The sequence below is a fragment of the Aotus nancymaae genome, unplaced genomic scaffold, assembly GCF_030222135.1.
Source record: "Aotus nancymaae isolate 86718 unplaced genomic scaffold, 86718_ANA_hifiasm-v0.15.2.pri h1tg000040l, whole genome shotgun sequence".
Classification (NCBI taxonomy): domain Eukaryota; kingdom Metazoa; phylum Chordata; class Mammalia; order Primates; family Aotidae; genus Aotus; species Aotus nancymaae.
Genome location: NW_026988454.1, coordinates 22,730,008 through 22,745,432, shown reverse-complemented (window position 1 = coordinate 22,745,432; position 15,425 = coordinate 22,730,008).

Genomic DNA, 15,425 nt, shown 5'->3' with positions numbered 1-15,425 from the left:
AAATGAAAGAGGATTAAATTTGATGAAGCAGCTATATTTCTAAATATTTTTTCTATCTCTTCAATCAAGACAAGGGTCTAATTCTTAAGAGTTTATAATCTAATTGGAGAGATGGAGCACATACATAAAAAGATGAGTGGCTCTAGGGGAAATCCAAACGAGTTGTCCAGACAGTAATGCTACAGATTTCAGAATCTGGAGAAGAGCCCAAACCCTAGATGGCTAGGTCTTGAACTGATCTTCAAAGAAATGGGGGTGGGGGGAGAATCTTCAATGGAGTATTGCTGTTAATGTGCACAGGGTTTGTTTTGGGGGTAAGGAACATCTTCTAAAACTATGGTGATAGTTTCACAGCTCTGATTATAATAAAAGCCATTAAATTACATATTTTGAATTGATGAATTGTACGGTATATGAATTACATCTCAGAAAAGCTCTTATATTAAAAAATAATAGCTATGGTCTTGGCATCAGTTACAGAAATGGGTCTGAGGCTGCTAAGGACATTACGTTTTCCTCTTTTTCTTCCTTCTGCTTTTTAATAAAAGGGATGCTGACAGTGCTTAACTTTACAATTGAGTTCACAAGTCACTAGTCCAACAAGAAATTACATCTGAAATAGATGTAGATAACTGCATATCATGAGGAATCCCTGAATTATTGAGATAGACATGTGGACAGACACAGAGGTTTGTATTTCCTTTCTTTAGGAGCACATGGGAACAACGTTTTACAAAGAATAATTACAACATATTAGGTGGAAGCTTGGTGGTGTTGCCTGGGAGGAAAAGATGGATGAACAGTAAAAATGGATACAGAATAATCCATCTTTGGCCTATTTTGCTCTCACATCGAGTCTTCACTCTCCTCTGACTCTGCTCTGTATGTAGCAGGATCACTTCATAGATTGCATTTCCAGGTTATGATCACCACTGGCTTCTAGATTGGTTTGGCCAGTAGGAGATGCTGGCGGGGACTGGAGGATAAGAAGAATGGGGAATCTAGGGTACTTCTCACCCTCTTCCTGACTTGAACAGCTTCTCTGGCAACAGCTGCATCTTTTCTGTTGCTAGAGCTTCTGACATCATTCTAGATTCTTCTGAGTGAACTTAAATCTTGAGCTTTCTATCAAAACTTCCTCTCCTCAATTCTAGCCGAGATTAGCAGTTGCTAATCTATGTGTTGCCTCACCATTCCTTGTGCTATGATCTAAATGCCACCCCCCCACACACCACCGGCACAATTCATGTATTAGAACTTGATCCCCACTGTGGTGGTCATAGAGATGGAACCTTTTGGGACATGATTAAGTCGTGAGGGCTCTGCTCTGAGCAAGGGATTAGTGCCTTATAAAAGGGCTGGAGGGAACTAGCTTAGGCCCCTTTTGACCTTCCACCTTCCACCATGTAGAGACACTGTGTTTTCCACCTCTGAAGGACAAGGTGGCAAAGTATCATCCTGGAAACAGAGAGACCTAGCCCTTACCAGACACTGAAATTGCCTTGATCTTACACTTCCCAGCCTTCAGAAGAGTAAAAAATAAATTTCTCTTGTTTATAAATTACTCATTCTGCTGAATTTTGTTTTAACAGCAGAAATAGACTGGGACACCCTGTCTGGCCTCTCTGGTCTTCCATCACCTGTGAACCAATTTCCTGTAGAAAGTTCTTCCTGAACTTTTGAGTGGTTTCTGGTTTTCTCTTTGGATCCTTAAACTGACACAGCATGAGCATAGTAAATGTTTGTGGAATGAATACACTTAGTATATGCAGAACTGGAGAAAATGAAAACCAAAAGGTATACAGGAGGTAGAGGCATTTAGGTGAAGACAGTTAAGTTTTATTTCAAAGTGTAGAATTTGGGAAAATAGGGTGGTAATGAATAATTGCCTCAAGTATAGGAAGAGAGTTGGTCATTGGAACTGGAAGTACAAAATTTGAAATATATGTCTAAGAAATGAGCACTGAAGCAAAGGTAATAGCAACGGAAAAAATTAACAAGGAAGAATGTATTGAAGATGAAGGAAAATAAAAGGACATGGAGAGAAGCCTGAGAGCGGTGGAGGTAGACTACCGAAGACCCAGTAAAGGATGAAAAAGATTTGACAGCAAGTTAAGGAGAGGATCTGCTTAGCAGTGAGGGTAATCTCATGGAAACTGGGCAAGAGAGATAATGAAGAGAAAAGAGTTAAATGTTAGATAACGCAGGGTAGTCTGGGAAAAGGAAGATTGAAAAGGGTTACTGAGTTTAGTGATGAGGAGGTTACTCACGACCTTGAAAGTGTGATTTTATTAGGAGTGTAATGGCTGATCATGCATTGTCAAATCATTAAGTAGGTAGAGAAGAAATCAGGATTAAAGGTATACAGAAATAATCTGATTATAGACATTTTCCAAAAAATGGAACACAGAGCTAGTATAGCAGCTATAGGAGATAAGATAGGTATTTCTAAATTTGTTTTTAAGAAAATGTTATATCTAGATATATTTGTAGATGAGAGAAAAATGCCAATGGATATTATGTAAACAGAAATGAAGGAACTATGAAGGATGAATGATGAAATAAATAGCCAGGGAAAATTAATAAAACTGGGTTCAGGACACAGGGAGATGGATATACTGGGTAAAATGTAAAATGCATGTTTGGAAATAAAAAGCAACAGATATAAATATGACAACATACATTGGAGAAGGAGCATAGGCAAGCTTAGGGAGCTTGTGATATGTAGCCTGGATGTTAACTGCGGAGATGAGGGTGTCGGGCTATGGAAGGATATGAGCAACAGCTGCAGTGAGGATTTAAACAGCAATTCAACTACAGATAAATACAACATTGATAAGCAGCACTGAGAGCCTGGTTCAGGTTAAAGAGCAAAACATCCATGAACCGTGGTGTCAGCAGAGACGCGATTATTGGTGGGTAAGGTTAAGGGAATGTTGATGGATAAGGGTAGGTTTGCGAACAGTAGGCATGGTAAGGGCGAACAGCACTTGATTACCATTTGAACCAGTCAACACAGAAAGTGTTAAGTGAAGGCTTTCACCTACCCCATGTCTCTGTGGGTGGGGTAGGTGAAAGATGATGCGCTTGGCTTATGACATCTTAAGTTTAAGTAAAATTGTCTAACAGGCAGTTGGAGGTGTTGGACTAAATCTCAGAGCAGCAGATGTAAATAGTGAAGCTAAGAATTTGTATGAGAGTTTTGTGATTAAAAAAATGTAGAACAAGAAAGTTAGAATGCCAAGGACTAAATGTACGACCACATCTGAGGAGTGGAGAGGAAATGAAGTCTGAGAATATGCAGATATAAAGAATTAAAAACCTTTGCTCATACTGAAAGTAGCAGTGCTTTCTCTCTGAGTTAAAATTCCCAAACTAAATGTTTTATAAGTGGGATTACTATTTTTGTCCGTATGTGCACATTCGCATCCCTAATAGACATCTTGCAGAGGACGCTGAATGGCCCTAATGTTTTTCCACATTTAAGAAGATGAGCCCATTCACAGGGAAGCACACTAACTGAAAGAGAAATTTCTGCAAATGTCTTGTAATAGGCACATTCATGGGTGACAAAGCACACTGAAGATTCCTGGCGTTGTATGTGTATGAGATGAATGGATACATTTGGATGCCTGAGAGAGCAAATATGGCATTGTCACATTCAACCCTCTAAATTCTTTCTTGAAAATTAGAAAGATGCCTTCTGTTCCAAGTGCTTTGAAATCAATTATGGCACTGCCATGTTTTCTCAGAAGTTCACTGTGGCCTAAAACTACACTACGGTGGCTAAGTTTTTTCTAAGGTATCTCATGTACAGATGAGCCAAAATATTTTTCTATTCATCGATCATAAGCTCTTTACAACAGGGAAAGCTCTGACTGCTCAGAGATGACAGGCTTTTGAAGCTGTAGGTAACATCATGGTAATAATCATCTCCCATTCTTAATGAGTCAAGGCAAACAGCTTATATCAGGGGCCAATAACAAGGATGGAAGTAGGAGTAATGGTTATGTCAATTTCACATAGGAAACTTTTTGAAATACATGTGCTCTGAGATTTTTCTCACTTCCCCACTGTCCCCTTTCCAAAATAAAAACAACTTATATTCATCTTAGGATAACTCTTTGTACTTGTTTAGAAGAACCTATGCATCAACAATCAATTAAACTTTCGGCTATAAAGAAAAGTTCCTAGCCCAAAGACCGAGAAGCATCTAAATATCACTATGACAGCCATCTGGCAATTTCTATAAACTGATAGGTGATTTTCTGATTTCAGAAGGAAATCTTAGCTACATAAGCTGATGTTTCTATTGATAGGCCTCAAATCTGCTTTCTTCTCTCTAATTTTACTTCCATGTGTGGCTCAAACCACCACCATCCCCAGTCTGATTATCAAACTTATCTATTAATTCAATCCTTAGTTTTAATCATGTTCAGGCAAATTTGTGTTTTTTTCATATTGCTATCAAAAAAGCCTTTTTAAAATACAAATTGTTAATGTCATCTATTCATTTATTCAAAAAAGATTTGTTGAGCATCATTAGATGCCAGAAATACAATAATGATAAAAAGAGAGTTCAATGGGAAAGACACACAGTCAAATACTAATAATTACACTGAAGAACATGTAAATATGTAACCAAAGTATCTGACCTGCTGGAGATGTCAGAAAAGGTTTGCTTGAGGAAGTGACAGTGGAGGAGAGAAGTGGAGATTATGGAGGGAAGATAGGTTAGTCTGGACAGAGAAGGCAGCAAGTGCAACAGTGCTAGGGTAGGGCTCAGTATACATTTGAGGAGCTGAGACGAGACTATCATGGTTGTAGCCCAGAGAGTGAGGGGAGAAGAGTTGGGAAAGCCAGTAAGGGCAAATTTATGCAAATAATTACGGGCACTTTCTAAGGTCTTTGGTTTTCATCAGAAGAGCATTGCAAAGTAATAGGTTTTAAATACGGTAAGGACTGAATTAGATTTGCACTTTTTACTAGCTTTAGCTTCAATGTGAATTGAAGATTCACAATCAGATTGGAGAAAAACCAGAGATTTGGAAAGACCAGATAGTACTTTATCACCGTAATCTAGATGAGAAGTACTGGAAACTTGGACTGGGGTAGTGACTGCTGAAAAGGAGATAAACTGAGGGACTGGAGAGACATTTTAGTAGTGATCTGTTGACAAAGTGAATACAGGGACTAAGAAGATTTAATTAAAAAAATGCTGCATAGGCACTGTTTATGATAGCAAAGACCTGGAACCAACCCAAATGCACATCAGTGATAGACTGGACAAAGAAAATGTGGCACATATACACCATGGAATACTATGTAGCCATAAAAAAAGACAAGTTCATGTCCTTTGTAAAGACATGGATAAATCTAGAAACCATCATTCTCAGCAAGCTGATACAGGAACAGAAAACCAACCACCACATGTTTTCACTTATAAGTGGGTGATGAACAATGAGAACACTTGGGCACAGGGAAGAGAACAACACTCACTGGGCTAGGTGTGGGGGGAGAGGAGGGGAGGGGAAAGACAGTGGGGGGCAGGGAGGATGCAGAGGGGTAGCATCGGGAGAAATGCCTGATGTAGGCAACGGTGGGGGATGCGGGGTGGGATGGAGACAGCAAACCACCATGGCATGTATGTATCTATGCAATAATCCTTCAGGATGCAGGATGTGCACATGTACCCCAGAGCCCAAAGTACAATAAAAAAAATTTTTTTAATGCTGCATATATTTCTGGTTTATGAAATAGCACAGATGATGGCAACAGTCACCAGAATATGCAGCACCAGATGAGAGCTAGGTTTGGAGGGAAACTAGATGTACTGGGTTTGGATATATTGAGTTGAAAGTGACTTTGACATTTATAAGTTTAAAAATGTTCACTGGCTTCCCATTGCTCGAAGAGTTAAATCATATCTCTTCAAACTGAATTTATAAAACCTAAGTGACCCACATCCCATGCTCATCTTCTGTCACACTCACATATATTCCATGTTCCAACCACCCTGAGTTAGTGGAAAAGTAGTGAATGTCCTAAGTATTTCACAGATTCATGGCCTTGCAAATACTATTACTTGTACTCAGCAGCTCTTTCCCGATGTTCCCTTCTAGAATGCTGACTTATCTCTTACTTGTTTTTCAAGACTCAAACAGCATCTCCCCTGGAAAGAATTATTTTTAGTTTTTCTCTAACATTATGTGTGTGTGTAGATGTATATGTGTGTAATTATTTATGATAGTCAATTTATGAGTCTCTCCCACTAGATTGTGAGTACCTTGAGTTTGGGACTGTGTTTCACTCATTTCTGTAAACTCTGTATATTGTAGTCAATAAATAAGTTCAATGCTGGAATGAATGAAAAAGGAATTTTGAATTCTTTTTCTTATTTCCAGGAAAATATTTTAAAATATAGACTACTTTTTGTTGACATAACCAGGAACTACTGATATGACTAAAAATTAGAACTCACGTACCTCTGAATGATTTACATTAACAATACTGAACTAAAGAATTATTTTTCTTGCCAAATCAAAAGTAAAAACTCTAGTAAAAAAGCCATAATATGTTTCCTGAAATTTGTAGAATATCATTTTACATGACCATGAACTAAAAGCCAAAACCCATACAGAAAGGCAGCATTTTTAAATAGGTTTTTTTCCTGATTATAGAAATGATATATGCCCAGTGGGAAAAAATACAGAAAAGCACAAAATATGTGAAATGTAAATATAATCCCACTACCAAAAGAGAGCCACTTTAAATATTTTATTTGTAAATCTTTTCCATCCTTTTCCTGTGTAAGCACATGCAGTTTACCAGCTTTCCTAATGGAGAAAAATATCAGGTCAAAAATGGATATTCCAAGCCATTTTTAAAACTGGCTATCAGAATTATTATGTGTTAAAAAAAAATACATGGAGGTTTTCTAGTTCTCTCTAGGGCCTGCCTCTCCTGCTTTCTCTCTTTAAGCTGTCATAGGTAAGAGGATTAGTCAGGGCCAGGCAGGTCACCTTGGGCAGGTCAGCCATCATCTCTTTCTTTGCAGAAATAAATGCCCTTGGTAAACTCAGAGTGAATGACCACACTTAGTCTTCAGGGTCTAAGCTGTGTGCTCAGCACAGTTGTTAACAGCCAGGCTTGGTGTGTGGGGGACAACTACTGGGAGTTACTGGCTCAACTACTGGAATTACTGAGTCATATGTTGAGTCAGATTTAGATTCTTATATAGACCTCCCTAAAGAGGCATGTCAGGAGGGCAGATGATTTTTAAGAATGCACTTGTTCGTTTCTGGGTTTCCAGGACATATTAAATGTACTTGATATCTTACACATGCACTCCAACTATGGGTCTCATGGTATTCAGGGATAAAATGGTGACTACCACATGTGGTACAGATGAAAGCAAAAGAATGCACAGATCATATGTAGTTTTAGCCATGTAGAATTCCACAATAGTATCTGAGGGATCATTAAATTATACAGACATACACACATATACATACACATATGCACATACACATATATAATGTATATAATTATACATATAAAATATACAAATATATACATATATGCACACATTCACACAGCCAAAAAAGTATGCTCTGGGCCTAGGATATTTGTCAGAATTATTTCTGTCTATTTTATAGCAACTTTAAAAATCCCAAATGTTACCCAAATGTCAGGGATTTGGTTTAGGGCCCATTGCTTGCCTCACAAAAAGCCAATCACTGAGACAATAAGTATTCAGGAAAGAAGACTTAAACCAGGTGCTGCAGCCGAGGAGAACAAATCAGTCTCAAAATTAACAATTATCAAAAACACAATGAACTGTTATTAATAAAGTTGCCATTTTGTACAATAGATCTCTTGAATTTATTTCTTCTAACTAAAATTTTGTATTTTTGACCAACATCTCCCTACTCTCCAACCCACTATTATTAGATACAGAATAATGCAAAGAAAGTTTGTATCTATTCAGACTGTGTGTACCAAATTAATGACACCTAAAAGTTTTCATAGTTAAAAACAAAGTACAATAAAGATTATATTACCCAAAAGGAAGATATTTATAGTAGGTTCTGTGATGTGTTGCCCTGACTCCTTTTTGAGGACTGAGGCAATTATTCATAAATATTTGATTCATGGTACAAATAGTTTTTAAATGTCTATTATATGGCAGGATAGGAAATAGGACAGACAGGGTCTTTGCCCTCATTTACCATAGCCTATCATCAAGGTAGATGCCTATGGAACAAGAAATATACTTAATGACTAGTATGAGAAATAAAATGCAGGATAATGTAAGGAATTTATATTGAAGGTAATACCTAGTTTTATTTCTAGAATTGTAGAATAAGAAGAAGGAAATTTCTTGAATTTAAGAAGTTTCTTTCATTATTGTATGAAAAACAAAAATAGTTATTCCAAGGGCACTCAGCTGTAGTTGTTTTGCTGTTAGTCTTTGGTCCTAGCTTTCTTATGGTTGACATCATTTAATTCTTCAAGGCTAGGCCCCAATTCTGGTCTTTTCACGTTTTTTTTACTGTACCCTCTTCATTTTCATCATAGCACTTGCTACTCTTAGCAATTGTAGTATTTATTTCTTGTCTGATTTCCCTTCCTCTCCAAATGGATGCATACTTATCTGTTCTATTTATTTATATATTATCCAGCAACTATTACTATATGGCTCATATAATTTGCTCTCAATAAATACTTTATAAATGAACAGATAAGCAGAAACCATGAGACAATGAAATAAAGCTGATTGTTCTGATTGGTGCACAGAATGTGAATGATGACCTCACCTGCTGGACTACTGTCTATCAAATTATGATCAATGAAGTTCCAAGAGATTTTATTAGTTGATTCAGTAAGGGTCCAATGGTCAGTTAAGTTTAGCAATCATTGAATTAAACAAATATAATTGGATTCCCTTATTGCTGGATTCTTCAGAGCTTTTATCCTATATACATGTGACTCTCTATGAGGGAGATACTGTGTTCAGAATTCTGAAAATTATTTTAATGTAGAAACTTTTCTTTCAGGAAATACTTAAAACTCCGTGGGATATAGTTTGGAAAATGCTTGCTTACTCTGTTATCCGGTGAAACCTATGAAGCATGAGATCAGATAGCTTTACAATCTAATTTAGCAGTCATCAAGAGTTAGTTTGCCTAGATCTGATTCAAAGATGGTCTCAGGAAAGCCTGAGGGATGAAATAACCAGGAGACGTTGTAGGTTGTTCCCAGTCTTTTGGGATTGGTAGACGTCTGTGTAAAGTTGCTTTCAGTTTCAGCAAAGACCTTTCCATTCTGGGTGTGAACAGAGAAATAATCAATCAATGCCCTGCCCTGCTCCTTGCTGGTCTGACATGTTGCCTGTACTGCACCACAAAGGTTTCCTGTGTTCTTCAAGATTCATCCTGGGAAGATTGCTGTCTGCTGGAAAATCCTTGCACATACTTGTTATTTTTTTCTCAAACCTAGCTTGCTGGTTTTATTCCTCCCCTTTAGGAATCACATATCAATATACTGCATAGCAAGAGGTTCTTTGAGATCAAGAGAAAGATGTTCTCCCAGTCTCTGGAATATGTGCTCATAGTCCATGCCTCTGCCCAGTGGGTCCCTAGCCACTGGATCCTGGCACAGTGGATATTCTCCCTTTCCAAGTTTGACATAAGATTCTCTTAGTGACAGGCACAGACTGTGGTGCAGTTTCATCTGGCCCTCCACTTTCTGCAGATGCTTTAATGGGCTACTTTTAGAGAACCTTCCTCTGTGGAGAGCTCTTATGTGCCTTTGCCTTAATGTGGCCACCATCTGAGAATTCTCCTTTCTCTTGCTGACACTGGTCTTGAGGTGACCTCATGGGCTCACATCTTTCCACACATATACTCATCTGGAACGACAGGGGAAGGGAAAATTGGTGAATAGAAGGTGGTCTTCCAGACACCAGCTGCTTCCATTCAGCCTGCACAATACCACTGTCATCTCCCAAGCCTTGTTGACAGCATTCATTCTTACCCACTTCTCCAGAGTACCCTGTATTCATGAATTACTTGTGTAAGTAAAATTTAATCTGATACCAGCAGCATTCTTCAGATTCTCCATTTGCTTTCATCCTGCTTCTAGCCTATCCAGATCAAATCCGGCCCTACAACTATGGAAATGAATTCTCCTCGCATGGTAAGGAGTGTCACCTGTCACAAGGAGGGGTTACAGTATAGGTCACTGCTTCCTCCTTTTCAGGAAGTACCCCTTAGCTTCTGAGAATTACTAGTGATATAGTCTGCTTTAAAGACATTTTGACATTCTCATGAGGGAGGCCATTTTTGCTTGAAGTGGCCAATACTTGAGCTTTAAACAGGGAACATTGCATCATTCTGTCATGAAGCTGACTCTTTATTTCATTTTTATCTTTAAATCGAACATAAAAGTATTGAGTAGATGTAAATAATCATTTTTTTTTCAAAGTGTTTCAGCCTTATGAAGATTTAAGATATTTTCTTCTTAAACCAAGGTTATGGTGAGAAATAATATAAAATATTGCATGTGCCTTGCACACTGCTTCATACATATTCACATATTAGATGGTCAGGAAATGTTAACACTTTTCTCTTTCTTTCTCACATATCTAATGCAAAGAACATAAAAATATTTGCCCTCAGTATCCAGATTTCTATACTAGAACTCTCATACTCCTGGGTCAGAATTCCAGCAGTTGTAAACTGTAAATTCCAATTCTTCCATAGGTTACACTGGCAATAGGAAGGAAGTTGAGTGTTTCTCTTTTGAGCCATAAGTTTATACCACTGAATGAAAATGGAAGAGTCAAACTGCACAGGCTGATTATTCACTTCCCTGTGTCTCATTGGCATGCAGCGGAGTTAATGCCTTCTCATTCCTAGCCCTTTCATTTCAGTTGCCCATAATCTTTTCTTTCTGTAAGGGAGGCAAATAGTATTCTTGATCCTGATTACCTGGATTAAAACTGAAAAACCTCTTCAGGCTGATGTCCTAGAGAAATTGAAAAAGTTCCCTGTCTATTTGAAATGACTTAAACTGTGAGGCTGGAACAAGGGAGTCATCTCTTCGATAATCATCTCACTTTCTTGTCACTCAGAGTCCAATTAAATAAATGACGACCTGATCTTTTGTCAATTGTCAGCAGATCTGGCTTTCATTTTTAATCAGGCTGCACATCGTGTGGCCTTTTAAATCGTCTCCTCACCCTTTCCTTTGTCCGTAAATATGATGAGAGTGGGAGTTGAAGAGAGTAGGTTTAGGAATAAGATAAATATGCAGATTTCTGTAAGCATTCTTCATATTCTTTTGAAATCACGACTTATCTTTCCTCTGCAAAAATAATTATGCCACTGATTTAACTTGTCAGGACCACTGAACAGCTTCTGAATGCTGTGGGAGACTTCCATTCAGGAAGATGTTTTAAGGACTGATTTTTCTCATTTTCACTTCTATTCCTATCTTTAACACACATAGCTTCCATGCAACCATCACCAACAAAAAAACCCACATGCTTTTAGCTGGAAATTGGTTGGGTAGAAAAGAAGTGCTTGAGAATAAGGATGCATTGCCTTTTTTAAAATTATTTTTAATTTTTTTAAAAGATTTAGGAGTCTGTCCTCATTTATGGATGTAGTCTCATAATGGGCATTTCTATGCTGCTAGGATTAGATGAGATATGATTCTTTTTCTCAAGCAAAAAGTCCTTGACTCAGAGGGGGATCCAAGTCAAGGGGATACCAGAAAAGCAGACTACAATGTAAAAAGGGAGAAGAAATGAAGATTCAGTAACCTTCACCCAGACTGATGGGCAGCATTCATTTACACCTAGGAAGAGATTACCCTTCAGTCATACCCTGCAGCACAGGCAGCAGCACCTTTTCGAGGGAAGTTTCTGGAAGCTGGAGTATTTTCTGGCAGGACTGTAGATCTCCCAATACCCTGGGAACAGGAGAGTTTATCTGTCATCTTTTCTTTGCCTTCAACTTGGATGGAAATGGCAGCTTTTAATTACGTGTGCCAGGACCAAGAGCAAAATAATAAAGGACAGCTAAAAATAGCTTGTAAGACTTTTATTTTTAGTAACATGACCTATCAGGTATTCCACTACCCTCCCTTCCAAAAAAAATGTCGTTAGGCAAAATTTAACAAGACACTTTGATTGCACGGCTGAGTTTCAAAGATAGAAAGAAAAAATCTGCACAACTAGGAAGCTGAAAGTCATAGCTGAGCTCTCTTAGGAGCATTTACTAGATTTAGTGACCAGGTTTTAATTGCTCTTGGGGCAGACAAAAACCTGGTCTCCATAAAATGGGAAGTCAACTAACTGCATAGAAACCACAACCATAACACTTAGTGAAAATATGGACCTAGAAAAAAATATATATATAGTTACCAGCAAAGGTAGAATGTGAGAAAAACTCTGTCATGGCCTTGGTGGTGAATGGAAGAAGAAAAAGTCACCTTTGATAATTTGTAACCATAGACCTGGCCTCATTTCATTCAGTGTTTGGAAAAGATAATGTTTACCTATTGAGAAAACTTGAGGTGATAATGCCCATTAGCATAGTCCCCTGGAGGCAGTAAGCAGAAACAAATGGAAATTCTTGCAGTAGGGCCACACTCTCTACACAGGCCATGAATAAGTGTCATTAGAAGTAGCAAAATACAAATTTACCTGTCCCCATAACTTCAAATAATAGATTCCTGAGATTCACATTATTTTCTTTAGAGACATAATACAAGTAGTGACAAATAAAGGATGAAATAAAAATATGATCAATTTATAAGATATTATAGAATGAAGCAGATAGATTTGGAAAAGAATAAAAATACAATTTCCTAGGTGAAAAATATAATTGCTGTAATTAAACACTTTAAGGATTGAAGAGTAGATTAGACACAGTAAAGAAATTATGAACTAAAAACTAGAAACAATGGAAATTAATACAATACAGCAGAAACAGATAAAAATAATAAAACGCATTGCAGAAGATTAAATGATATAAAACTGAATAAGAAGCTTTCAACCGGGTGCGGTGGTTCACACCTGCAATCCCAGCACTTTGGGAGGCTGAGGCAGGTGGATCACCTGAGGTCTGGAGTTCAAGACCAATCTGGGCAACGTGGTAAAACTCTGTTGCTACTAAAAATATGAAAAATTAGCTGGGCATGATGGCGGACACCTGTAATCCCAGTTACCCAGGAGGCTGAGGCAGGAGAATGGCTTGAATCCAGGAGGCAGAGGTTGCAGTGAACCAAGATCATGCCCTTTCACTCCAGCCGGGGTGAGAGTAAGACTCCATCTCAAAAATGAAAAACAAACAAAAAAGAAGCTATCACATATATTTAACGTGTATTCAGAAACAGAAAAATAGAGAAAATGAGAGGTAATAATTAAAGAGATAAGTGAGAGTTTTCCAGAATTGAAAACAGGTATGAATCTATAAAACAAGAAAGTCCTAAGCAGTTTAAAAAAGAAATCTTTTTTCTTTTAAAAATGAAATCCTCCTTAAGCACATTGTCACACATTGTTAGTAGACTAAAACTATCACAAAAATGTTCTTTACAGAGGAATTTCATGGGATTTTTTTTCGTTTTTAGTTGAATAGTAAGAATTGGTGTTTTGCTACCAAATAGGCCATATTCATTCATTAAATAAACATTTATTGAGTGCCTACTATGATCCAGGTATTGTTTTATGTGCTGGAAATAGAGAAGTGAATAAAAGTGGCCAAGTCTCCATTGTCATAGAGGTTACATTCATTCAAAAAGTCATTCACTAACTTGCTGTCATGTGCAAGCTATTTCTTAAAGAGACCTGCACTTTCCAAAAAAAGATAACCATTTTGAGTCAATAATATTTTAAATTTTTTTAAAAGAATTTCTTATTTTTACTTGTTCACTTAAGAAGATTCCATAACGAAAGCTGAGAAAATGTTATAAGATTAGAACTATACTTTCACAATATCATCATATTTCATAGCATTTTTGCTACTGAATTAATAATATCTGAAAAATTTCTGCCAAAACACCCTACTGAGAATTAAGGAAATATAAGATAATCAAATTTTATTTAATAATTAAATCTGTTGGGTAATTGTATCTTACTGGTTAAAGAAATAAACAGGAAGTTGAGATATTGAATCTCTAGAGTCTGCTTCAAATTGGCTATAAAAGTATCTGAAGCTCAAGGGTAGAGACTGTGTTTGTTTTGCTCTATAATTCTATTCCCAGCATGTAGCACAATCCCTGTCATGAAATAAGTGCTCAATAATTATTGGTTAAATACTGCATTGTGGATGAATGACCACTGTAAGTCAACTAAACCAAATTGTACCATACAAGGCCAGTCAGATAAATGAAAATCAAAATAAAATGTATTTTTTTCTTATTACATTTTAGGAGACTAGAGAAAATAAAGCAGAACACAGGAAAATACTCTGCATTCTTTAAATGAAAATTCCATGTGAATTGAACTGTGATGATTATTACAGTTTCAGATTTTATGATATGAATGAGTTATTTGCTTATTTGATTAAGTATAAGCATAAGGATAGAAAATCTAGTGTCCAATCATTCTTGTCAAGAAGAATCACTTGTTGACAAGTCATCTGAATTTGGGATTAAATGGTTAACGCAGTGCATACAATGTCAAAGAAAATTAAATATAATGGCTAACTCTGATAAAATATATCCTTAACATTTGCTGAACTCTTCAATTTTTGGGGAAGAGCATGAGGCTCTGGATCAGCATACAACAAAATAAATTTAAGGCATTATTTCTGCCAGAAATTTCAGTTTGCATTTTTCAGCCAGGAATAATCATATTGTAATCCTACCTGAGATCAAATTAATCTCAAAAAGAAAGTCCCCAGGGTACAAAGAGCACATTTTTTTAGCTTCTTGTGCACACAGCATCTGGCATGGTGGGCACCATGTGCAGGTCCAGCTCACCGTCTCTGTTGCCACTGATACTGGTGAATTAAAGCCCAGTCAAGACGGGAAGCACCACATCACCACAGACCCCCATGGACTTTGAAATGCCAAATACTGCTACAGGGCATGAGCTCACTATTTTAAAATTTTATGGTGAAAAAAGTCCTTAGTAAATATTGAAGCTGATTAGCAATTGGCACAAACATAAAGTGTATTGGAAACTGACATCATTGGACCCTAAGCTGGTTTGGGTTTAAAAAATTGATGCTGGTGATAATTTGAATGCACAAAATCATGTCTAAGCCTACGTTGCAGGTAAAGGAAGGAGAAATGGGTAGCTAAAGCAATCTCAACATAAAATGCTAAAGCAATTATGTTACCCAAGCCAAAATAAACAAACAAACATAGTAAAACTGGCCATATAGGCCAGTTATCCAAAACCCAAGTAG